The 25,386-nt window shown below is 43.7% G+C and overlaps 1 long non-coding RNA gene across 1 annotated transcript; it reads left to right on the plus strand.

The window, feature by feature from the left end:
• The first annotated feature begins 5,758 nt into the window (after positions 1-5,758).
• On the plus strand, positions 5,759-25,367 carry LOC309448749. The gene is made up of 3 exons (XR_014185841.1): positions 5,759-5,872; positions 16,781-16,925; positions 24,032-25,367. It is a non-coding gene; the product is annotated as an uncharacterized lncRNA (long non-coding RNA).
• Positions 25,368-25,386: the final 19 nt, after the last annotated feature.

A 25,386-nucleotide genomic window follows, 5' to 3' on the forward strand; every position in this document is an offset into this window, starting at 1 on the left:
TGTGCTACAACCTACAACTGTGATGCTGTCAAACCTGACAGTTTAATTGGGATGAGCTGGGACCCACATGACTCACTGCTGCTAAAACCTTGGGGCAGCAGAAGTGGGTTTGTTAGTTCCATAGAGAGGAGATTGCAAATGTAGTAATGTGTAAGGAGGTGATCCCTATCTATCCATCGCTGATTCGCGTGACTTTGAGATTCTGGGATGAAAGATAAGCAGAGCATCCCCAAGTAGTTGAGCCTTTCCGTCATTATTAGACGCCATCATCTCTTGTGGTTTTAGTTCTTCCTTATTTTGACTGGCTGTCACTGCGTGATTTTTGCAAGGCTTGTTTGTTGCTCTTCCCAAGCCGAGTATTTTTCATTATGTCTAAGTAAAAACAAATGGTGGGCTGCATATGGGAATGCAGCTTGAGAAAACTGGAGATCAAAGAAAGGTCTTGACTCAGTGCTGAGCATCCCTGCTGCATTTCCCCTTTCACTGCCTCCCACCACGCTTGTGATTGGAAGCTCACTGCCTTTATTTTTTTGTTTTAACATCTTGGGGTTTTTGTTTTAAAAAAATGAGAATGTTTTCCCATCTGAAACTTTCTGTATTTCTTGTTCATCAGTCCTTGCTCTTGCTAATTTTCCAGAAAACTTTAATGGCTCTTCACGATGCCAGGAAATCTTTCAACTTGACTGAAGAGTGCAGAGCCCTGGTATCCAGTTCAGCCAAGCAGGAAAGGACTGATCAGAATTGCTCCAGCCCTTGCCAGTTAGAGGTTGCAGTTCTGTGTCCAGAGGGCTCGTCTGCCCTTTTAATGCTGGATCTGAAGGTCACTCGGCCCTGGTCCCCTCATCAGCAAGTCCGCCAGTGCTTTCGGCAAAAAACCCTCACCCAAATGATGAAGGGAGGAACATGGTGAGGTGTCACCTCCGCCTAAGCAGGTTTCTTAGTTTCAGCTTTTAAGAACTGGTGCATATTTATTTGTCATCAAGAGTATGAATTTTCTTCTCCCGAATGAGGACTTTTTGAGCCACGTGCCTTGTTACATATGTACTTTTTTCCCCCACTATTATTGAAGAAGGGGATTTTTCCTGGCTTAGAACTGTTGGGGTTTTGAGGGGGATTTTTTTGGACAGGGAATATCAATAGGATGCCTCAGCCTCTGCTGAGAGAAGCCGTGGAGAGCAGCTATGTCGATAGCTAATTCAGAGGTTTGGTTTGTATTATACAGGCTGGCCTGGCTGTGCCTTGAGATGTTTATGCGAGATAACGCTGTATCTTTCCTTCTTTATGTTCTGCTTCTCTTAAATATTTTTCTTGGAGTGAAATGATAAATATTTAAGACAATCAGTTGCCTTTGGAGATTTCTTCTGAGCTTTATATATTTGTTTTGAGAAGATACTGATGCCATTGCCAAACAGCACTTTAGTCTGTTTACAAAATAAACTGGGACCACAACAAAGAAGTGGGAAAGAAAAAAAAAGGTGGGGAAAGGAAGAGTGAGAGACAATATATTTCTGTTCCTGAGAGCTGCTTTGCATTTCTATGGCACCTTTCCTCCCAGATTTCAGGGCACATCAGGAGCATTCCTCGTGCCTCATGCTGGATTTGGGAGGTGAGTGAGGCAATTCCTGCCCCCCTTTAGAGAATGAGTCTCCTGGATGTACATAACCCAGGGAGAAAGGCAAATTCTTTCCGGGTTGTGGGAGCCAGACAGGCCACTATTGTCTATTTAGAGAGCTTGTTATATAGGAGTTATAGATGAGTTTGGACTGGGCCATCTGGATTATTACTACAGATAGATTATCTTAATTTATCAGAATTCTTAACAAACTAAAGCAGCAAGTGTTTTGCCATCAAGAAAAAAAGCATCAGCATAAAAATACAACTAGTTTTATTAACTTCAGTTTTAAGATTGTCTTCATTTCAGTGGATAGAGCTTGGAATTCAGTTAGGATTGAGGTATCGAGTGTGATATCTTGCCTCTGTTGAAGCCAGTAGGAGCGTTGGCATTGACAAGTGCAGCCAGGCTTTTTCCCCAAAAGTAGATGTTAGTGATAAGAGCAAGAGTCTTCATCCACATAACTCCAGTAGTAAATCTGGCATGTTTGAGAGGACTCGGGGGGAGGAGACACACAGATTCTGTCTTTACCAATATTCCTCCTCATGTTTTCAGAGAATAAGTATAGTTTTTCCTGGCAATGAATATATTGACTCGGTTTGGCTGATAACTGATCGTTCTGTGACATGCATGACATGTTTTGTATTCTGACATCTTGAACTCCTGTTCATTAGAGATGTGAAGAATTTTGATTTCCTACAGTATTTTATGGCTGGATTTGTTTGTTGGTTTTCTAGCAGAATTGATAAACAGGAAGATAGCTCAATAATGTGGTGTCAGGTGCGATGCTGCACGCGTTGTGCGTGGTTAGCATCACATATAAGTGACTCAGATCTTATTGAGGGTCAGAAATATCTAGGGGGGGATGTTTCCTGCTACCCCCAAGGTAAGACAATCCCCAAAGACCAAAATAAACTTGATAGGGATTCTTTAGTTGGGCACATTTTGTACACATGCACAGCACTGTACATCCAAGTGAATTCTGGACTGAAAGATATGCATACAGAATCACTGAGATCAGATTTTTAATGAACCATTCATTTAGACTGTTTAGCAGAAAAATTACCATCCTCTCAGGTGGTTTGGCTGAAATAGTCATTGAATACTCAAAATGCTTGCAAACAGCAGTATAAATTTGCAATATTCTGTAGCCTTTATCCAAAGAATTGGACATTTTTTCACCCCTTTGAAATTATTACCATTCAGCCACCCTTGTGTAGAGCACTGTGTTTGGTTATACAAGGCAATGAAGAAGATTAGAAGTGGAACTGAATAAATCGATTTTCAAAGCTCTTAATGTTTGCAAAATAGTGTACACAGTCTCTGGGACTATGCACATGTAAAGTTCAAGTAGATATAAATACAAGCAGAGCAGAATATAACTTTCTATCCCAGCCTGTCTCTTTGATGGTCAAATCCCCCCAGATGAGTGCGCAGGCTGCTGAATGGAATTCTTCCAGCTATTGCGCTTATTTCTCCTTGCGTGCAAATGTGATGCTGTGCTGGGCATGGAGTAAAATCGCTCTTTTGACTGCTCGCTCTTTAATCCCCCCCTTTAGAGTCTCACAACTGTTCCTGGAGCTATGCTGCCATGGAGCATCTGTGAAATCAAGTGACTCGTTGGGTCAATCACATGGCTGTTTTCTTGGAGAGAGCACATTTCAGGCGAGCGCGCTCCAGCTGCCGTGACCTCCATGAGAAGGGAACTGGGACTGTGTAGCAACTGCTCACCTGTGGGCACATTTTCTCTCTTTAGGCCACTTGTGCCCAATTTTCTTCAAGTTCACAGGCTTGCGTTTTTATTTTGGTGTAATCCGAGACAGATACCCCAGCTGTGGGACGGGTGTTGCACCATCAGTTTTAGTTTTCCAGGTAGTTCTGGGTGCTGGCGTGGGAGGTGAATTGCCTGAGCTTGCTCTGGTAATGAGACCAGAGATTGAGATGAGTTAATAAAGCGTGTAAGCAGCGGCCCTGCAACACTGAGGAGACTCAGCACTTGCTGTGCACTTCTGTGACTTACTAAACAAGTGCTTAAGAACTCTGTGTAACAACTGGACATTCACTTGGATATTTTTCCTATGGAGAAATGACCCTGGATTTGGGAAGCAGGTGTGAATTAGGATATGCTTGCGTTATACCCACCCCATGAGGACAGAACAGCCCCTGCCTTGTTTTCAGTGTAGTGCTGCTCCCCATCATCTTTAATGCAAATTACATTATGTAATAACTTGTATATTTATGACTGTGTGTGGCCAGATCTGCCTGTTTCTATTAATGTCTCTCCATTGCCTGAAGTGAGTGAACATAGCAGATTGGATCAGGCCTGAGGTCTTGGTACACAAGCTGGACAAGTATCCGGCAAGAAGTGCACAGTATCTTGCATTTTAAATCTTTTAATCTCTGTTAGAGAGTGGCTTAACCCCTGATACAGGAGCTAGAACACCGAGTTGGTGTAATGATGACAACCGTGGGAATTCTTAATATCCAAATATTGGATATAGGTTGGCATAACATTGGCTGCTGTAACCCTGAGCAGGTAGAATGAAGTCGAGAAGCAATTTAGTTTGGAAAAAGGGTAAATTGAAGGCTGATTGCTAGATAGGTGCCTGAAAACAGCAAGGGAGGGAATCTGGAGGTGGATGGATGGGATGTGTGAGTTCGTAGAAAGGCGGTAAGAACTGTGCACAAGAGATGCAGCGAGTTCCACAGCAGACGTGAGGTTCTGTTCCAGCTTCGTGTGCCTACAGGGCACAGCAATAAAGGGGCGAGTAAAGTTCTCTTGTAGCAAATGTCTGCAGGAGCGAGCTGATGCTGGGCTCACCCTGTGGACCAGCAGATTAATGTAAGTGTTCCAGACTTGCTCTGCAGCCAGGAAAGGCCACTCTGGCCCTTGGGTCTAAAATCCAAGGTAAGGGGAGGCAGCATCCCATGGAGAGCCTGATCGCTTCTGGGGCTGCAGGAGCAGGGACAAGCTGGAGGGAAAAACCACTGGAAGGAAGGGAAAGGTTGAGGGTGGCTTCAGGCAACAGTTAGGAAAGAGGAAGTGTGAGAAATAAGCAGGGAATTTAGCTAAAAGGTTCCTTGGCTGATTGATTTAACTTACACTGGAGAGAAACTGGCCTTAGGTCAAGTCTGCAATGCTTTTATGTGATTGCTCTCCCTCTGAGCGTCCTGGAATGGCACTTGGGCCAAGCCTTTTAACAAGAAAGGCATAAGAAATGTCCCTTCAAAGGACAGTTCTCAAATATATGCTTTTCGTGCCAGTTCAGAAGCTGTAGGTCTGTTTGACCCAGTGGGCTGCTCTGTCAGCAGGTGCATAGGAAATGCACCTCCTTGCACCTGGAAATTTGTTTGAAAATGTTGCATCGCGAGTTGTGGCCCTTTTTGGGGCTCTCTTATGATATGGAAACTCTCAGGCTGTGTCCTTGGAGCAGAGCCATGTGCTATCAGCTCCTTGAAAATACAAATTGATTCAATATGTAGGTCAGAAAACAGAAAGCACATCCCAGTTTATTTCGTAGATGAGAGTTTTGTTGCCTAAAGTTAAATGACTGGAGCTGCTGATGATTTTTTTAAGGTAGTATAATAACAGCCTTGTTCTCAGCTCAGGGATTAAACAGGGTCATCAGATTTTGCTACCCAAAGGGTTTTTTTGGTGGCATTAATAAATAAAAATACCTGTGAGGCAATCAGGCTATGTGTGAGGATTGCTGTGACGCACAAATAGCCAACAAGGAGCAAAGTCTTCGGAGTAGAATCCACCTCTGTCCATAAATGGGTAAACATAAACACACAGGCATCTCAAACCAAAAATTAAGCCAGGAATCCTACAGGCAGTTGTTGCCCCCAAGTCTTCCTTATGGCTCTATTTCTCTTCTCATCTTCTAGTCCCCAAAGAATGGGACAGGGAGCTGCTCCTGTCTGTCCCTCGGCCTGTTTGGTGCTGATTGTCCCCCCGGGTTATTAGATTGTGTGTCTTCTGGGGATAGCTTTTTTTTTTTTTTATCATCAGATTCCGTGACTTAGCATCATAATTAGCTATTAGACATATACACGCCAGTCAAGAGCTGCTTTTGCTCTTTTTTATTTTAAGCCTGCTTATACTAAGAGTCTTTCTTTTCTCATTTATAGGGGGGTTTTGCATGGTTCTTCTGACAAGTGCAAGATAGCCAGTGGGAACGAGGCACGTAATTAATCCCTTGAATGCACAGCGCAAGCAGGAATGGCTCTTGGACAGAGAAGCTCTTCAGTTGCTGCAAGGTACCTGACAGGACAGCAAACACTGTTAGTTAGAGTGGTGGGGTTTGTGAGATCAATGCAAAAAGAGACTCCCTTGGATGCTGCAAAATTTGGGTGCCTTGTTTTGTCACGAAAGTGTTAAAAGCGGTGGAAAGCACAGAGTGAGGATGGTTGTCCTTTTAAATTAAGTTCTTCTTTTATGTAACGCTACTTGGTTTATTGCACAGGAAATATCTTTGTTTCTTAGCTCTCTAGCTACTATGGTACCTGCCATTTATTGCGATTTACTTCAGAGGCTGTTTTTCTCAGGGCCTCGTGTTCTTGGATCAGATACAACACCCTTTGATTCCTGTTGTGCTTTTGTCTTTGCTTGGCTCTAAACATGTTGTTCCCTGCACTGGGCCCAGGTTCTCCTCTCCCGCGCCGCAGCCTCACAAACTGACACTCGCTCTGAATTTCTCTGTGCTGCTGCTTTGGTTCCTCTGCACCAGCTGCTCTTTCCTTGGTTTTATGGCACCTCTTGCACCAGCGTCTCAGCCTCCAAACAAAACCAAACGCTGGGTTAATAAGAGTCTCGAATTAGCGTGCTTCCAGCAATGCGTGGGTACTGGGCAGAGGGGCTGTGTTCCAGTTTAAATGCCCACCGAACTCCCATGTTAGGTGCTTGACATCCCATTAAGAATCATTTATTTCAGACTGCATTTAGCCTTAGCAGCCTGACGATATTCCGTATCGCTGCTCTGTTAATATTGCCGAAAGAGGAGAAAAATTATTAACCCTGTTTTGCAAATGGCCAAAGCCACATAGTCCGGCTGTAGTGGAGCAGGGCCTGTAATCCCTAATTCTAAATTCCCTATTAAAACCTTAATCCTTGGCCTATCCTTCTGCTTCAGACAGAGTTCGGCATGGATGGTGTATAATTTGTCTGAAGTGATGCACCTGCCACTATTTATTTTCCTTCTGTCCCTGTGTCAAAGTTGCTTTTTTCTTTCCTTTTTAATTTTTTTTTTTTAATTGCCCTTTTGTTAAATTTATTTCCTGGAGTGACTAAAAACTGAGCTGCTTGCCTTTTGTGGGCCTCTGCCGTAGTCTTGTGGGTCAAACACTTCAAGAAATTCCATGTAGACTAACAGCATCGTGGGACTGGTAAAGGTTGACGCCTGGACTGGTTAAAGGGAAAGAATTGCAGCATGTGGTTTCCAGCATTCACTGCATAGCGAGAACAAAAACATCTGATTTGCCTGAGGATCTTAATATTTTTTGAAAACTTTAGTGGAAATACAGCTATTTCACAGAGAATATAGGCAGAAAAGAACAGCAGGATAGGGGGATGTGGAAGTAGGTCAGATGCATTGCAGAAAAAAAAGAATCATTATTATGATTAGGAGAGATTAAGGAAGGCAAGAGTGAACAGCATCAAAGGAATCCAATTTATCAAGCCATTTAAACAAGAGCATTCCTTGCAAGGCACCTTTTCCATATGGTACACCAATTTGGAGCAGAATGAGGAGAACGTCCCATGCTATGTGTTTAATTTAATATCTGCTCTTCTGTATATTAATCCATGAATTCTTGAAGAGACCTTTTTTAAATTGTCATGAGGCACAAATGGTACAGAAACTCTTCCCCGCCCTTCCTTGCTTGAGTTCTTTTAGATTTTTCATTCTTAAAGCCATAATTATCCAGTTAGGTCTCTAGGTAAAGAAGGCGCCCAGGGTAATAGCAGGGCTTGCTGACAGCAGTCACTCAATCACTTCTGCAGCACGGTGGATGCTTTACATACAATAAAGAGGTTCTCATCTCCAAGATTTCACATAAAAGGCAATGTATAAATGTGAAGCTGTTTCATGGGAGGACATGAAGAAACTTTGCAATGACAAGTAGATTCTTTTGCTTTTCTCAACTTTTGGGCAACTGTAAGTCTGGGAGATCTGACCAGCACGCTGGGACTTACTCAGTCTCCTTTTCTCCCCTTTTTCTTTCTCGTTTTGATTAGCTGTGTTGTCCTACATGCCATAACAGCAAGGAGATGGATTTTGATTTGGATGAGGCTTGCTTGCTTCATTTGCATCAAGGCAGGAGTGAACACTGAAAGCTTGAGCTCAGTAAAACAGAAACACATTCTTCTCCAGCACATTTTTATTGATGTACCGAACAATGGACCTAAGTGGTGAACACAGGCAATGATTTGCAAGAGACACACATCCTTTTGTAAAGACAGACCCCGTGCTGTATGAATTCGGTTATGACCTGAGAATCTTGGGCCTGTTTGTGCACATCATCTTTTGCTGAGGTAAATAGCTGCATTTTCTTCGACTTCACACCAAGCGGAGTGTTCCTTATATATTTTTAACACTGGTTTGGGTCTTCCAGACAGGAACCACAACCCCTGATCTGTCTGAGCTCTGCCATGTCAAATGTTTCTTAGCAGGAGCAAGCTGCATGACACATTGAAATGAGATGGGGATGTCTCTTTAACAGTGGGTTGATACTGGATGAACATCTTTCTGCACAGCCGAATGCCGCTGCCAGAGGCTGCGCGCTGGTTTGCAGCCTAAACCAAGCCCTGCAGAACTGCTGACTTGAGCCGAAGCATGTAGAAGGTTTGGCTTTTTAGAAGCTTTTAAATAACAGCATGTTTTATGCCGCTCGTTAGTTTCCTTTTCAGGAGGAATCGGTGTATGAAGCATGCTAAAACTTTAAAGTCATCACTACCCGTCCAGCTGAAGTCACAGCTGGTGCGTTCTCAGCCCTTCCAAGCCGAGATGTCAGGACTTTTCTGCTGCCTTTGCAGCAATCCTGACTTGGGTGAATGTTTGTATTGCTGACTGGCTGTCACATTGTCCCTCCAACAATGTCGCCTTTCAGGTCCAAGCACTGCTAGAACTCACTCTGCTCTTTGTGCAGCACACGGCAGAGCTGTGATGGAAATAACCTGGCTCTCCTCTGTTTAGGCAGCAGAGCGAGCGCGTGGGGAAAATTTCACCCCCAGTCTTGATTTGGACCTTTTCCGAAGATTGGCTTAAACGTTGAAGCAAGATACTTATCTTTCTGTTTTGATGAAACTCCAGATCTTGGTGGTTTTATGCATGTTAAACGCTTGCTACCACATCTTTGACTGGTTTCACTTGGTCTAGAGTTTCTGAGTTCAGTACAACTATGCTAAATTATACCTGGTGAGATTTTAGTGTCTTATTGCTGTGTGGGTTTTGTCTAACAATACAAGGTAACTCAATATCAACAGTCTTCTATTGCTGTGGTCCGGCACCCTGTGAAAATCTTTCAAGCGCTGCTTTAGATTATCCTTGTAGTGTTGGATATTGATCCAGTCTGATGGTATATGCGCTTGGAAAGAGAGAAAGAGCAGCAAAGTGGAAAGCACAGCTGCTTCTTATAAACTAGCACCCCAGAAATGCACTTTAATTATGTAGTGGAAAGGAAAAAGGAAAAATTAGGCTTTAATTGTCTGGATATTTAGACTTTGTTCCTAAATGTGCTACTGACTCCTGTGGCATCCTGCGAGTCCTTTTAACCGCCGCGTGCTTAAGATTTGCCATTTGTAAAAACCACTGGCGATGGTTTAAGTCTTAATTAATGTTGATGAAGAACGTTGCTTTGCTTTGCGAGCTGCTGGAAGAACTTGCAAGTCTTGCCATTATTATTGTTGTTCCATCTTTAAGCTGTCAGATTATATAAATCTAGGCAGACGCCTTAAAGCATTGTGTGCAGAGCAAAGCTCTCTAAAGGAACAAATTCCCTTTCCTTTGTCTTGGAATAAAATGTTATAATTGTATGGGAAGATAGGACAGCTATTATTGAAAAGGAGGTATGAAAGGGTTGGAAAAAAGCTAAGGCAGCACTAGAAAAATAAGAGATGGGAGATAGCTCTTCCTCCAGACTGATAATGAAACGTGAACTATCCCCAAACTGGCCTCTTTAGAGCGTTTAATAAACACTTTGACATTAAGGGGCCTTTATGGCTGTGAGACAATGTTGTTTGCTTAATGCCCTGGGCTCTGGAATGCAAATGTCATACCCAGGAGCCTGAGATAATAGCATTTTACATGCTTGTTGATGTGATTTATTTTTTGACCTGAAAATCTCAAAGGTATTTTAAAGGCATCGCTTAGACACCCAAAATAATTTGCTTTCCTCATCACAGTCTTGCCTAAACTTTGTGCTTGGAAGTTGAAAACCGTGACTTTGGGAAATGTAGATCAAGGCTTCTATGGGGATTCCACAGGGCACTTTTAACCTAACGCGAATGTGATGAACAAAATTATGCTGGTGGTTAATATAGCTATAAAAGAGAAGCATTAAAGTGTGTTGTCCAGAAATCCTGTAACATTGATTAATTACCTGTTCACATTCTTCTTTCCTGAATCCATCTCCAGAGCCTAATACAGAACTTTTTAGGATCTTTCTAAAGCTGCTACTGTTTGTTACATTGCTCTACAAAATGCTGGGACATTATCTGCTGCATTTTGATGAAATTACTGGAACCGGAATCACTGGTAGTGCAATTATTCCTTATATAGATGCTTTAATTACAGCAGTGAGATGTTACGGGGTTAATTAATTGTTGCTTATTAAGTGCTTTGAGACTCCTGAATGAAAGATGCTACATATGTGCAAGGGATGATTTTTAGTTATTAACAGCAATGCTCCCAGCTATTTGCAGGGTAAAAACAATTTAGTTTCTTTGTGAAATGTTAAGTTTGCAGTCTAGTTGGACCCACAGCCTATTTCAGGTTGCAAGTGGTGCACAGTGCCAAATGTGGCTGTGTTCTGTTGGAACAGAAAAGAGCTGGAAATGCAGCGGGTTCTAGAAACGGAGGAGGGGATTGCATGGGAGGAGGTTCCTCAACTTTCAGTGAGACCAGTAGGAAATGGAAGAGCTCGCAGGAATATTGTGGTTCAGGCTCTAATTTCATAATCTTTAAGCTGTGGTTATTATTCAATAACATCAATCTGCATGTGTGCAGCGATTGTGGTTCCATTACCTTCAGAGCAACCTTCTCCTTTTTAGGCTTTTTCCCCAGCGTTTTCCCTATGGGCAGCAGCCGTAGGCTTGCCTGTGGGCACGGACGGTGGGTCTGTGTTGAAAACCAGGCTGCCTCAGTTCTGGTATTTGCCCTGGCACTCGGGAAGCAGTGCCGTGTCTAGAGAGATATTCCATCAGTTCTCAAAATTTAATAACTCAGCGTGTCAAAATATGAGCTGTTCAATTACTGGGATTCCTTCACTCGTTTTGGAGAGATCTCTGTTCCCTTTTCTGCCTCTCAACATGGCCATTCTTTCTTGTCTTGAGGAAGAAATGTATTTACTGATGATGGAGGAGGAAGGTGTTTGCCTTGCTGGAGAGGTGTGGGACTGCCATGGCTTTATTTCCAGAAAATGAAGATAATTGTAAGCCGACATCGCTTTCTGAAGGTACCAGAACTAGGTGTGTAAGGGTCCCGAGGAGGATTTAGCAGGTCTGATGAGATAAACTGCCCTGAGGATGGTCCGTTGCCGTTTCTCTGTGTGTGTACAGCAAGGCTACGGCTGGGAATCCTGGATGCTTCTGCAAAACAGATGATGATCATAAAAATATCCCGCACCTCATTAAGCAAGTCAAGGAAAACTCCAACAAGGATGCAGATCTACAGTAATTATTGGCAAGGAAGCTGGGATTTCTGACTTCAAAAGCAGGTCTGAAGAGTTAGGGCAAATCCCAGTGAAAAGCCTGCATACCTTGGGCTGTCCTGGAGTATGAAATATTGCCAGTGCTGTGGCAGGCAGAGAGAAGTACATTTGTCTTGGTTACTGCTACAGCCCAGAAATGCACCATTTCCTGTGCTGTAATTGTTTTGACTCAGAAGAATTATTCTCCTTTCTGTGTTCTGGCTTTCTGGGAGTCTGATCACCAAGGTATGCTGCTCGGCAGAGGGGGAATGGCTCGCTGCCCATCCTTGTGGGTGAAAAACTATTTCATTAAATCTTTCTGGACAGTGCCTTTCAATTTCTGTTGCGCTGGGGATCTGGAATCTGAGCCAGTCAGTAAAACAGGCCTCTTGCTCTTGGAGGTGCCAGAAGCGATCTGCCTGTCTGCTGAGTGGAAATGATACAGTCCCGGCCAAGCTTTGTGTTCCAGGATTCAGCCCACGCCACTGATTTTACATATATATATATATAATACATGTATACATGTATATATTTTCCCCATTGTAGTGGTGTTTAGAGACACAGCAATCCTGCTGGGTAGATGCTGGGGGGGGCATGTGAGAAACCAAGAGAGCACATGTCTTCAAAAGGCAGAAATAAGACAAAAATAAAAGATAGAATGGCAAATTGTTTTTCTATGGATGAGTTATCACATAGCGACTTAAAAAAAATTGCGGTATCTGGTTTACTATTTTATCCACAAAACTATTCTTTCTCTTAATATTCAGCTGCTGTTCATGGGATTGACGTGATGGTAAAACCATCTGCAATACTATTAGCAGTCTCGGTATAGAAGAGACCCTTTAACAAGGTGTTAGGGTTGGCTGTTGTCTTCCTCCTGCCTCAGGCAGCCCCCCTACCACTCTCTTTATTTTTGCTGCTTAGTCAGCAGGTTCTAAAACAGATTCAAAGCAAAGATGAAAGCAACCGGCTCTAAAAATGCTGATTTCTCCAAGTGCTGCACCCAGGGACAGACGCAATACCAACATCTTCCTAACAGCAGACTTCAATCCGCTTCTAAGCCTAGACGTGTAAAAGGGAAAATAATTTACCAACAAGCTTAGAATAAAGAATACCCTCTTCACCTAAAGCAGGCAGCGTACAGAACAAAGAGGAAAAAAGGCAAAACCAGTCTTTTTTTCCTTTCCTGAATATAACTTTTTTTTAGAAAAGCTTGGATAAATCAGCCTGGTATATTAACCTCTCATGGGTGATGGAGGGAGTGTCATCTGCAGCCTGCTTCTCGTGTCTCCCTCTTTTAAACAGCAGTCTCCCTTTGCTCATAGGTAATATAGTGGTGGGCGGGTTTTGGGGTTGGGTTTTTTTGTGTTTGCCTGTGTTTTGCCAGCTGGCTGAGGCACCAGGTCGTTCTGATTTTGCCTTCCCTTTCGCAGGGTCCGGGCTGTCTGTGAAGGGCTAAGTGATGTGTAAAGAACACTCTCTCATCTCTCTTGCCTTCGGTGTGAGCTTGTCTGTGGTGCATCCCAGCTGAACAGGATGAAAGGATCCGTATTCAGCGCACAACACCTACAGCTCAAGCCAGAAAAAGAGCCCAGGAAAAAAACAAACAGCAAACCACTCCTGCTTTGAAATGCCCTGATGTTGCTTACTTTCACAGCTGCTTCAGGGACCAAAGCTTTTAAAATTTTAGAGAAGACACTAATAGCGGCTGATTCACCCGATAATGTTTCTTTAAACTGGTTTCATGTTTTCAACACAGAATCCTGGGGGTCAGCATTCTTCCCTGTTTCACAACCGGTGAAACAGAGACACAGAAAGGGCAGATGACGTATTCAAGATCACATCATGAATCCTGAGAGTCTCAAGAATACAAGATGAGGTCCTGATTTTGAGCTAATGGATAGAATTCTAAATTCATAGTATTTCCCAGAGCTGTCCTGCTGTGGGAAGCCCAGCCTGTACGACTTTATTTAGTAGAGTCTTTGATTTTTCCTTTTTTTCCCAAGGGAGATGAATCCAGGAGATCCCGTGGACCTTTTGGGGTTGTCAGAGCACTTTTTGTAAGAGTAAAGGCTGGTCTCACTGCCTCCCTTCTGTCTGACCGTGACCTGCGAAGGGCTCTGGAGCACCAAGAGAGGACGTGAGACCGTGACACATGGCTGAGGGTGCGATAAACCAGCCCTTGCTCTGGGCCTCCGAAAAACTGCAGAGACTGTCGGAAACACAGAGAGGGGTGGTCTGCAAGTAAGAAAAGAGGGGGCTGACATGAGGGGAGAGAACGAGAAGGGAAGACAGCAAGAAGAATTTGTGAGCACGCGAGGTTCAAAGACATTCCTTGGCTGCTTCTGCCTCCTGTGCCGGCTTGGCCAGAACTGGGGCAGTGAGGACCTCACTTAATCCACGTTTCCCTTTCCTCTTGCACTGGGAATGGAAGAGTTGTGTGTGACCCTGCTCTCCCCCTCTTTCCCTCTCCATTTCCTTTCCCAGCAGCTCTCTCTGGGATACGCAGCCATCTGGCTGTTTATTGCAGCGTGAGCTGAACTCTTAGATGGATCCTTTGGAATTTGGTCCTGGTTTAACGATTCCTCTCTCACTCCTTTGCGTTTTCTGTACGTCTCATTTGTGCCCCTGGAGCCACTATTGCATGAGTGCACTCTGACCTTTTATATCCCATGTATTTTCATGTTTCCTCTTCTCCCCAGAGCTTCTCCACATTCCTGTTTGGTTTCTATTATTTTTATTCACTTTTTTCTCACGTTTCTCTGCTTCCTGTTAGCACAGGGAGCACCATCCCGCTCTGAAAGAGTCGACTGAGCGTAGGCATCAGCCTCCCTCCTGCTCTAATCCCATCCGTCCTGGGTCAGGACACTGACCTCAGGGGCATTGCTGGAGGCGGAAAGGGAAGATGCAAACGATTCCAGAGGAAGTTCAGCCTTGAAGTTCAGAATAATGAGCAAAAATCCTTAGCCTCTGTCGCTTTACGCGGCGAGTAAAATGCACAGTACAGTCTGCTTAATCCCTTCACTTCTAGGAGCAAGCAAAGATGCTGGTAAAGAGATAGGGAAACAAAAAGGAGCAGCTTCCATTAAAAAACTATCCTATATTGGTAAGAGAGCATGAGGTACTGAGATTATAATGATGGAGTCTGTCCTGGGTACTTTCATACTTCTTTTTCCTTCCAGGATATCTCATAAGATAATGTTAACCACACAGCTGCTGCAAATAGGTTTCTTGGTGGACTTCTCATGAAAGAACAGATTGATGCTGCGGAATGAAAACCTCATTTGTGTCTGGTGGTGAGATAAACTAGGAATATTAGAGCATTATTGTTCTAGGCTCTTTGACTCTTTAAGATTTTTTTCCTTTTTATTTCAGTCCTCTTGCTATACCAGTGAACTTCCCATAGTTGTTTGCTTGTGCTGGGCACCGTGGGGGCAGGACTGGAGATAAAGCTGATGCTTCTTGTACCATCACAAGTGTAGTATGTGAGGGATGGTGTGCTGGGATCTGTGCCAAGGGGGTTGAATGGCCACTGACAGCTTAACAGTGGCAAAGGATGTGGACCCAGAATAATTAGACAACTGTGTCTCATTGCAGCTCATGACAGCTTCCAGATGCTGCTGTAAGTGATTCCAGATGTGTTCTTCAGGACCTCGAGAGCATCCGTGCACTGGGAGGGTGAGCTACATCCTCTTCCAGGGATGCATGTGGCATCTCTGTCTTTTCATTTTACACTCGTGTGGTGGGGATGAGATCAGCAGCATTCAAAGGTACACTCAAAGGACAAAGCCTTTCACGTGTCCCTCCAGTAACTGTCCTTTCCAGAGCTCACAGATGTGCACAGCTGTGCAGTTGACCAGGGCACGAAGGATTGTCTCTGTCTGTTGCCTGTAAAACCATGTTTTTCCCTATGCACTATAACTTCAGGGCCTGCTGTCTCCCACGGTGGAAGAGGGAGCCATGCAGACCCAAAGGAACCGTCCAGATTATCTTCTCTGAGGGCACAGGGCAGGGAATTTCTCTTGGTTATTTTCATGTCTAGCCTGATACCTCCCCCTGCTGTTCCTTCCAGCTCCATCCCAGCTCTTGTTCATTCCTGCCGAATATTTTATAGTGGTTCAGCTATAGAAACCCCAAACTTGGGAGCAAGAAGGCTCTTCGGGCACTGACTGCAAGCATTTCTCGATTTCCCCATCTTTAGGAAAATGCAACCTCTCCATCTCTCTCCCGGAGCTGGGTTTTAAGAGATCGCTTTGCTAAGCTTTGCACATTTGATTTGTTTTCAAAATGATGGTTTATGCACTCAGTCCCAGGGTCATTAAAAGCCTTCTTTTGTCCTTCCTGGTATGAACACTTCCAGGATGAGATTGGCTTATATTTTAGTGTTTTTAAAATAATAAATATAATGATATGGGAAAGTACAGGAAGGACGAAGAGTAACAGAAGAAGTGATTTTCATGCTTATTCAAGCCACTTCACTGTACTATGCAAACCATCTGGTATGAAACAGGCGGGCAGTTTTACCTAACTGTATTATCTCTGACTTCCGCACAGGAGCTGGTAGGGCAGGAAAAGTGTTCTATTGCCTGTGGGGGTGCCCCAGAGAAACGGAATTACATTAGATTGTAAAATCTTGGGGAAAGGGACAGTTTTTTAATTGCACGGTGATTCAGCATCCAGCACAAGGGGTGCTCATCCAGCTGGGTGCCATCCTATTGAAAGTAACTATTGCTCTCCAAAATAAAAATAGCTGTAATAGTAATAAGAGTGGGAAAGATGGACAAATGCGAGGTGGAAGAGGGCACGCAGTGATGATTTTGCCCATTATGGTAGGGAAGTTCAGCCTGAATTCTTCAGCAAAGCTCAGGGACATTTTTGTCTTATTTGCCCAGGTTTCCTTGCCTTGCGATAATGCTCTTGACTCACCAGAAGCAAGAGGTTGTGCTTGTGTGCTGGCTCTGCTCAGGAGCATTGCCATCTGCTGGTCTTCTCTCACAAAGGCAAATTGCAAGCTTTGCTGGCTCCAGGCTGGACATTTTAAAATGCCTTTCTAGTGATGAGTGTATGTTTTATAGGTGATTCACCCTGCTCTAAGAGTTTGCAAAATTATATATATATTCTTTTTAAACAAACTTTCATAAATGCATTAAAAGCCAAAATAATTAGTAGAAGTTGTAACATTAGAAATCAAATGCAAACAGTCTTATTAAATCAGCTAACGGTGAATGCATTCAAATCAGATGTAAAACTTTCATTTTATAGTGGCACAGCTCAGCAGATGGGTGAATTCTCTGTTTCATCGAATGAAGGCTTTATGGATGCTTTCCTGAAGATGCTGTTTCACCCCAAAATCACCAGCCAGAGCAGATCAAGGACATCTGCATTGCGCCATCTGGATAACTGTATGGTACGTGCTTTAACTCTATCAATGCGTTGCTGTTGCTTAGTGGGGAGGGTGATTTGAATAATGGGAAAACAAGGCTGGGCTGGCATTCAGATTATGTGGGTTATACTGGAGAAAGTGGATGGTATGTAGCCCTGCCTATATACATTTGTTTAGAAACACAGTTATACCGCTGTAACAGGAGAGTGCAGTTTCACTTACAATAAATCAGCTGTAATGGTTTGGGTTTTTTAGCTGCAAATGTATTGCTTCAAGCTGTCCCATTCCACACAAACTGTGCATCACACTGTGCCCATCCACAGTTTTACAGCGGTTTTAGGAAACTTGTGCTTCAATGGAAATCAAAGAGAGCTGAGGAACAACCTGTGGACTGAGTTGAAGACTTTTAGACTCTGAGACACATGGATGTGATTCATGAGCCTATTCATGTCTCTGATGAAGAACTATCCAGGAATATGGATATGCAAGATACTCCTGATATTCCTTATAGTATAAGGCTGGTAGTGACTTAGGAACAGAAGAAAGGAGAGACCTAGAATTGGTTTCTAAATCAAGCATGAAAAACTCATCCCAGGCTCATTCCCTCGTCTTCTTTCCCCCTATTTTATATAGCAAGCAACAAAGTCTGTATCTAACACAGTTACTGTGAGCCCTTTGCACCTTCAGAGTTTCAATAACTTCCTTGAGCAGAAGGATGCAGATGGTGGCTATGATTTTATTTGGTCCAGCTGGTGAACCTGTCCTTGGCTTGTCAGGAGACAAGAGAAAATGCTCTATTTCAACGAGTAGAGATCCTGCAGGGAAGAACTATGACACAAGACATCTGGTTGCATTTGGAGCACAGCCCTGAAAACCTCTCTTATTTCCCTAGACAAATCCCATCCCTTGTCTTTGCCTCCGATTCTCCACATTTAAAGAAAACGATGGTGTGTAATCTGTGGATGCTGGGAGAGTGAATCCACTAGTACCTGTAGGGCACTCAAATCCTGCGGTAACTTGCTCAAAGAAAAGTCAACCACTACAGAAAGTGATGAATAACACAGGCCAATATAAACCATTTCTTGGATGTGGTACAAGACACTTTTAATGACTCATGGTCTCGTGCAGTGTAAAATAACACCATATTTTCTGATAGAACAATAGTTTGATATTGCGTCATGCATCAAGTGCTCACAGACTTAGGCACAAGAAAGGCGGTTTTATGTTTTATGCACGTATGCTCTGCAGCTTTCTGCCCCCCCGCTTCATAAAGACTTAAGGGAGGTTTATTCCAACTTTGCAGCAAAGCCAGTGTTTCTTCCTGAAGATTAGTAATTAGATCCTGTGGCAGCACTTAGATATTTTGATGATGGGTCCTTTAAAAGCATCTTAGATTAGATAGTCAGATAGGAATGCATGATAATAACCCGAGCAGACGGGGCCATGTGCTGAGTTACTCGTTATCACTTCAGTCCATTTTGAATTGTGCAAACACGCCGACACTAAAAAGGGAAAAAAGTAAGGTGGACTTCTTAAAAATAATACTATTTTATTTTTTTTTCTCCGTAATTTATTATATATGTACGTTAGTGTAGAAGGAATGCATCATTTTATCCTTTCCTGTCTTTTGCTGGTTTTCTTAAAAAAAATATGAAGCTTGGAATACTCTGAAAGTCTAAATTGCTACTGTTTTTTTCTAATGGGCCCTGTGTGGAATGCCAGCTCTGGCGGCAGCGAGCGGGGCCGTGCTTCAGTGGGAGCTCTGCTGCCTGCACACACAGCAGTGGGCACCTCCAGGGGAACCTGATCCCAGAAAGGCACCGCGGGATGCCATTCACAGTTATGATTAGAAATGTCCCAGGAATGCGAGCGCGCAGCCCCCAGCCAGTGCCAGCGCGGGCTCCGGCTCGCTCAGAAGTGGCCAGATGGTATTGTCTTTTTTTCCCAGTGATTTTGATTCGATAAGGTCGTCTTTTCCACACGTTCAACGGTAACAGCTCGTTCTCTCAGTCTGGCCGCAGAGGACCTGGGAGAGGAGGAACATCTGACTCGCTTTTCTGTGGGATCGTTTCAGGACTTACTGCCAACACCACCCAGTAACTTTTCAGCCTCCACATTTCCACTCCCGTCTATTTCCAGACTCTGCAACTGGCCTCTGGCAACTAAAGCATCTCTACAAGAAGCTTTCTCTTGCTATGTAGTATATGTAAAGCCTTGAGGTCATTGTACAAAGTCATAACACCACTAGAGCACTAATAATATCAGTACTACGATTACATTAGCCAACAAGTTACTGCCTAACTCTTGTCAGTCATCTCCAGATAGGCTTTTTTTTCTCCCCAACATGTGAGTGTTGTGATTTGTCCGACATGGTTAGCTTTGAGTTGCATTCACAAGGAGCCTTAACCCAGCCTTGTATTAATTTTATATATATATATGTGTGTGTATATATTTTTTTTTAATCATTTTTAAAGGACTTGCAACTGCAAATGTTGCCAGAAGGGGGAACCGTAGCTCCATCTCCCAACAGCTGCGCTGGCACAACTGGCAGGCACGTACTTATTAAAAGCTTTGGATTCAGTTACTTCTTTCCCTCCTTCTTGTGAGGCAGCTGCTGGAAAGAACTCTTGGTAACATTCAGAGTGGATTAATATTCTATTAGATCAGTTTTACCAAAATCCCATGATCTAAAAATCACATCAGGTCTGAAGGGACTTTTAAGTACTCATTTAAAATCATGACGTTTCTATTATTACAGATGCTGCTTGAAAGAAGCATCTTGTGCTTTTTTTGTTCAGTCTTTCAGTGATTTCATTTCTCAGCAGTCAGAGTTTATCTGACAGAGATGTGATGATATTTCTAGTAACATAACTGAGAAAACTGGTACTTTTAGAAGATTGTCGGCATTACAAATCTTACCATGAATTATTGAGCCAGCAACACTTTAGACCTCAACACAGTTGGCTGCCTGAATGGACAACTGGGTGAGGCCACATTTCAGAGGCATTGATCAAGCTGCAAGCCCCACACATAAGGCTGCTGCTTTTTGGTTGTACATGCAATTCTGCAGAGAGCTGCTTAAGCAGAGAACAGCAACAATAAAGGTAGGGGTGTGTTGCAATTTTCCTGGGGTCACAGGGCTGGCAAGTGGCAGAGCCAGGAATTGCAGCTGCCTCCTAAAACAGAGTTGTTTGGAGATGGCACCGTGCCTTTCCAGGGCACAGCAATGATCATTTATTAATTGTTTCATTTAGCAACAGATCCAGTATCTGGCTCTCCCGTTTTTTACTTCTCCATCCCCTCCCTTCAACCCGATTTTCAAGCCACAACAAATTTTTTACCTGTCTTTGGGGAAGAGAAGTCTGCAGAGAGACTCACAGCCTTAAATGTAATGGAAACATTTGCTAATGAATGAGCCCTCGTTATACACGTTACAAGGAAACACTTAATTGACAGTGACCACCGGATAACAGGGTTTAATTAATAAATCTATGTGGCGTCATATACACCACAGGAAGGGATTACAGGGGTTAATATGTCTGTCTGTTGGACTTTTATGGAAGAGTTGTGTTGCCTGTCTTTTAATGCGAATAACCCGTGTGTCTGTGACCCGGCACTTGCAAAGAGAGTCACTTGGTCCGGAGAACACAGCAGCCCTGTCTGAGCGCTTGGACGGGGCTTGGACGGCATCTGAGGCCGAAGCACACCAAAGGAACATTTGTTTTCTGGCCTCTTTAGCCACTGTCTGGGTTTCTATGGTGCTATCTATTCTAACTGCACACAGCGCCCACACCACAAACAGGATCTCAAACTTATTATTTTAATGATGGGTTCATTAGTGCCTCAGACAAATACTTGCAAGCTTTAGCAGCAGGGTGTGCAGTAAGGGGATTCTCAGCTGATGGATTTTGGTATCTCTATGGAAACATTAGTGAAGCTGCACTGACCTACCACCAACCTACCCCTCAGACAGGCTCTGGAGATGCCACTGAAGTCTGTCACAGAGGACAGATTGCTCTGATCTGTGAGCTGCTCTTGGAGTTTGCAATGGAGTGTGGAAAGGTCAGAAAGAGTCCAGGACTCCTCATCAGTCTGTCTTTTGATAACATTGTCATCCTTTTCTATTTGCATGTATTTTGAACAGTTATAAGCACTCATTTTAGGGCTCAGAGTTTATTGGTTTGTAAAGCACAAGGGGTAACGTTCACAAATACCACCAGCCCGGGAACACTCCACCTTTCCCCATGCTGCAGATTGCTTGGGTGCTGGTCACCAAAGCCTTCAAAAGTCCCCCGCAGAGGAGACGTAAAGCAGTAGCTGACAACATTTACATTTGCCCAGAAGACCTATATCTCCAAATATAAGTTGGCTAAGCCCTGCGGAAGCAAACAGAACCAGCATATCTGCTGTCACTGATGTGTACAAAGTGACAACTGGGCAGTAGGTGAACTAAACTGTTCTCTGCTTGAAGTAGCGTCTCGGATGAAGAGAGCTCTTTGGGAGATGGAAGAGTTGTGTATACTCCTGTACGCAGGAGCATCATGTAGCAATGTGGCCATACCAGTTCTGCTTAAAACAATTTGGAACGGAAAACTATTTAATCTCTTCTTTGACTTTCCCAGCAATCATTTGTGGCGTACCAGAACATCTTAAGTCACTGTACTTCGCCTGATTGAGGTTGTGCCTTTAATATATATTAAAGAAAAAATCACACTGGAAGTTTAAAAGAGCAACTTTTCACAAGGATACTCAGAGCACGTCCTTATTATTAACCAGGTACTTAACCTTATTTAACCAAGAGAACAGTTCGACCATGGAGACCTAATTAGCCAGTAATTATTCTCAAGCTTTGCCTCATCTGGATCACCAAACAGATCTTTATCTAGTATCAGTTTAGTCCCATTGCAGGCAATGGAACAGGATTAATCTGTTGGACTGGATCCTGTTTGCAATACTAATATTCTGGAAGACCCATCCACAAGCTGCTTTGATTTACAGGCAAAGCTGAGATGGGACAGTGTCACTCTGGAATGGCCCAAGAGCTGCTTGATGTACATGACGTTGATAGCAAGGTTAGCTCTGCTTATTGATGTCTGAAGCAGGGCCTCGAGTTTAGAATTATTTGCACATCAAGCGTCCATATTCAGGCGTTTCTTGTTTTCAGTGTGAAAAGGCATGACATTTGTTTGAAGTTCATAAAAAGAGAAAGAGCTCTATATAGTAAAGCATAGTCTATAGTAAGTTGTCCTTAGCATAACATTTCAGACTTCTTTTCTTTATGACATTCTTTTAGTCCAGTATTATGCAATCATAATCTATATAGACTTTTTTATATTGACCTTATCTATTTTAATAGCAAAAGCACTAACATTGAGTGGTTACCACAGCATAACCAACAACCATTACAAGTCTCTCTAAGACTGTCCTGTCCCCTTTTTATACTGAAGCAGGCAATTAGCACAATGACAAATAATTAGTGCTTGCAGGTGGAAATGTAAGGGTGTGGGTACCCTTTCTTTCTTATAAAAGGGGGAAGATGAGCTTCCCTTCTGTTTTGTTAGCCAGAGGTCTATTTTCATTCTCTTTCTTACAGCAGGGAGGCTTCCAGAGCAGTTCGGTGATGTTAAATAGGAAGGAAAGCACTGGCTCAACTCTAGTAAGATTATAAGAAGAAAATAATAAGAAATGAGAGAATAAAATGGAGGTAAGCTATGAAGAAGTTTAAATCTAAAATATTAGTGTGCCAAGCAGGAGTGTCTCAGGAGTAGGAAGAAATATAAAGGCAGAGTGGTAGACAGGGAGCAGAACCAAGCTTTCAGGTAGAGCTCTCTTTTCTGTATTAAAGATGTTCTTCAATCGCTGCTGTTGCTGTCTGCAGTCAGCTGGAGAAAAATGGGATGTCTGAGTCAAGGAACTTGGAGGTTGCTCCTTAAATGCATGAGGATTGGGCACATGTATCAGTTGTTTGATGTCCTGCTCCCCCACTTACGTTGGTAACCCAGTGAAAGCTCTGTGGCTTAACCATTGGCACCAGGGTCTTAACAGCTATGTGTATTTTAATGTCCTAAATTATACTGAATGGCAATTGAATTATAGTTGATTTCTCCCTGCTCCTCGTGGGTACCGGCTGGCTTTGGGGTAGGGCTTGGCCTGCACGGAGCTGGGATTATCCTAAAAGCTCTGTATGAAAGCGCGTTGCAGCAAACCAAGGGACGTGAGGCAGAGCCAGTTCTCATGGAGGTGAGCAGTGGCACAACCTGATGGGCTGCAGATTCCTCTGCCTGTTGTTAAGCAATCCAGAGTGTGACAGATTTGCTTCCAGAATGGCACTGGTGCCCTATTCCTGTGAGCAGGCTCCCTCAGAAGAGGAAATTTGGCCAGGACCTCTGAAAGGGTTTTTTTCACCGTAGCTGAGGTTTTGCTCTTTCCTTGTTTAGAAGGAATTAATCTATTTATAAGCTTTGCCTCTTAGAAATCTCTCTGCTGTTCTCTTAGCATTAGGCAATGAAAACCCCAGCCTTACCTGTGAGCCCTTGGGACCCAGCAGCGCTACAGGAACTTCTGGTGTACTCTGTTATTTATCGCCTCCCAGAACCCCTGTCTGTCCTTGCTTGCCCTTGTATTAGTTAAGCGTGAGTTTATCTACACCAGTGAATTGCAGCAGCGCTTGGGAAGTGAAGAGCAAGACCTGGGCTCTTGTCCTGCGGTAGCTGGGGCTTCCTGCAGGCAATTCCTGACCCTTGGAAGCCTGAGCGGCTGGTGCAGGACACACAGCATCTGGGATCTCTCTGGGGATGGTGGTCCTGGTTTCGTTCGAATGGCTGCGCTAAAATCTGTCTGCAGGTTTGGATTTGGGGCCTTGCTGCGCCCGGAATGATAAAGGCTGTCTAGAAACCATTTATAAAGATCAGTACTTGATGGCATCAATAACTCCCCCTGGGCTTCTTGCAGGCTGAGATAGTGGCAGATTGTCAAAATTACTTAACGTCCTGGAACACCACCCATTCCGGTATGAATAGGCTTCTTGTGTACAGCTCACATGATCATGATGTTTTTCTGGTGTCTCTATGGAGACTGGAGACATTCTTCTGGTCTGTTGGTTTGAGATCTTTTTTCTTCTTTGCTTTCAGGTAAATTGCCTTGTAGGAAAAAAGAAAACAAACAGATATAATCCTTGTGAACAATGAAAAAGCATCAGCCAGCGAACACCAAAACATCCTGACCCGTCTTATAAAAGGAGTTGGAAATATTTTGATTTTTCCTTTTTTAACGTGTTGCCATCCAGCTTGGCAGAGATTGAACAAGCCTTGTGCGAAAAATAATTAGCCTTAGGCGAAGCCGGATGAAGCTGTGAGCATTCATATGTGGATCCTCATCCAAATTAGGCTGGAGTATGGGTTAAAGAGTGAAGCGGTGTTAGATTTGGGGAACCTACCATGCCAAAAAATCAGGGGAGCTTTTTTAAGACGTTCCAATCCCAAATACTCTTATTCTCCTGAGACCAGATGCTGCCCTTACTGCTGGCGCCCCTCTAGGAAAGCGGTTTAAATTCGAGTTTTGTCACGTTGGCCATATTAAAATAGGTGAGTTGGTTTTCACTGGCGTTGGGGAGAGGACAGCAACGTGGGTAGGATGATGAGGAAGAGACTGTTTTGCAACGTGGTGTTTGCTGGAGAAGTGGATGCATGGAGAAAACCACTACTCGTTGTCCTGTTAATATTTGGGATGAATAGTAGGGGACCAGGCACACTACTGGACCCTCAGCTGTTAGAACAGTAACAGGAGCTGTTGCCTTCCATGATATTCTCCAGGATGTTCTTCCTCGGCAGTGGCCTGTCTGTGACTGGTACGATCTCTGCTCCACAGCAAGTCCCGTCGGTGTGTTTTGCTGCTCAGCGTGACACAGAATCCTCCTTTGCATTCCTGGTTGCCGCTCCCAACCTCCTTAGCCCTAGTTTATGATTCTAGCCTCTTACCTATAGCATGAAAAAACAAATCCCCGCTTGCTGAAAGATGGCATATGTTTCTTGGCGTAAACTCAGGTATACGTGGTCTCTGTACAACACCCAGAAAGTCAGAGGCACCCCATAAATATCTCTCCAAATGCCTTCAGATCTGCCAGTGAGTCTGTCTCGGGATTCGTAATGATTTATTCTATCCGGTTTGGTACGTTCGGTGCCCTGAATTAGTGGTGACGCAACACCCCCAGTGAGCTCATGGAAACCACTTCAACCCCCAGCGCCAATGGCAGGATCTGCTTTGATTTTGGGAGCCGAGAGGTGTCTGATTCTGTCTCCAAAAGCATTTATGTCAGGGGAACGTAGAAGACTAAGGGGCTCATTGGATTTACCTTATGTGTGTGTGTGTGTTTGGGAGGTTTTACGCTCTTTTCCTGCTTTTAAATAAAGCATTTTGGACAATGCCATTTTGTCTGGCATCAGGCACATACTGGAAACCCTCTTCACTTGTGTGAGATGGTTGCTGA

Source organism: Streptopelia decaocto (assembly GCF_964273445.1).
Source record: "Streptopelia decaocto genome assembly, chromosome: 21".
Taxonomy (NCBI): domain Eukaryota; kingdom Metazoa; phylum Chordata; class Aves; order Columbiformes; family Columbidae; genus Streptopelia; species Streptopelia decaocto.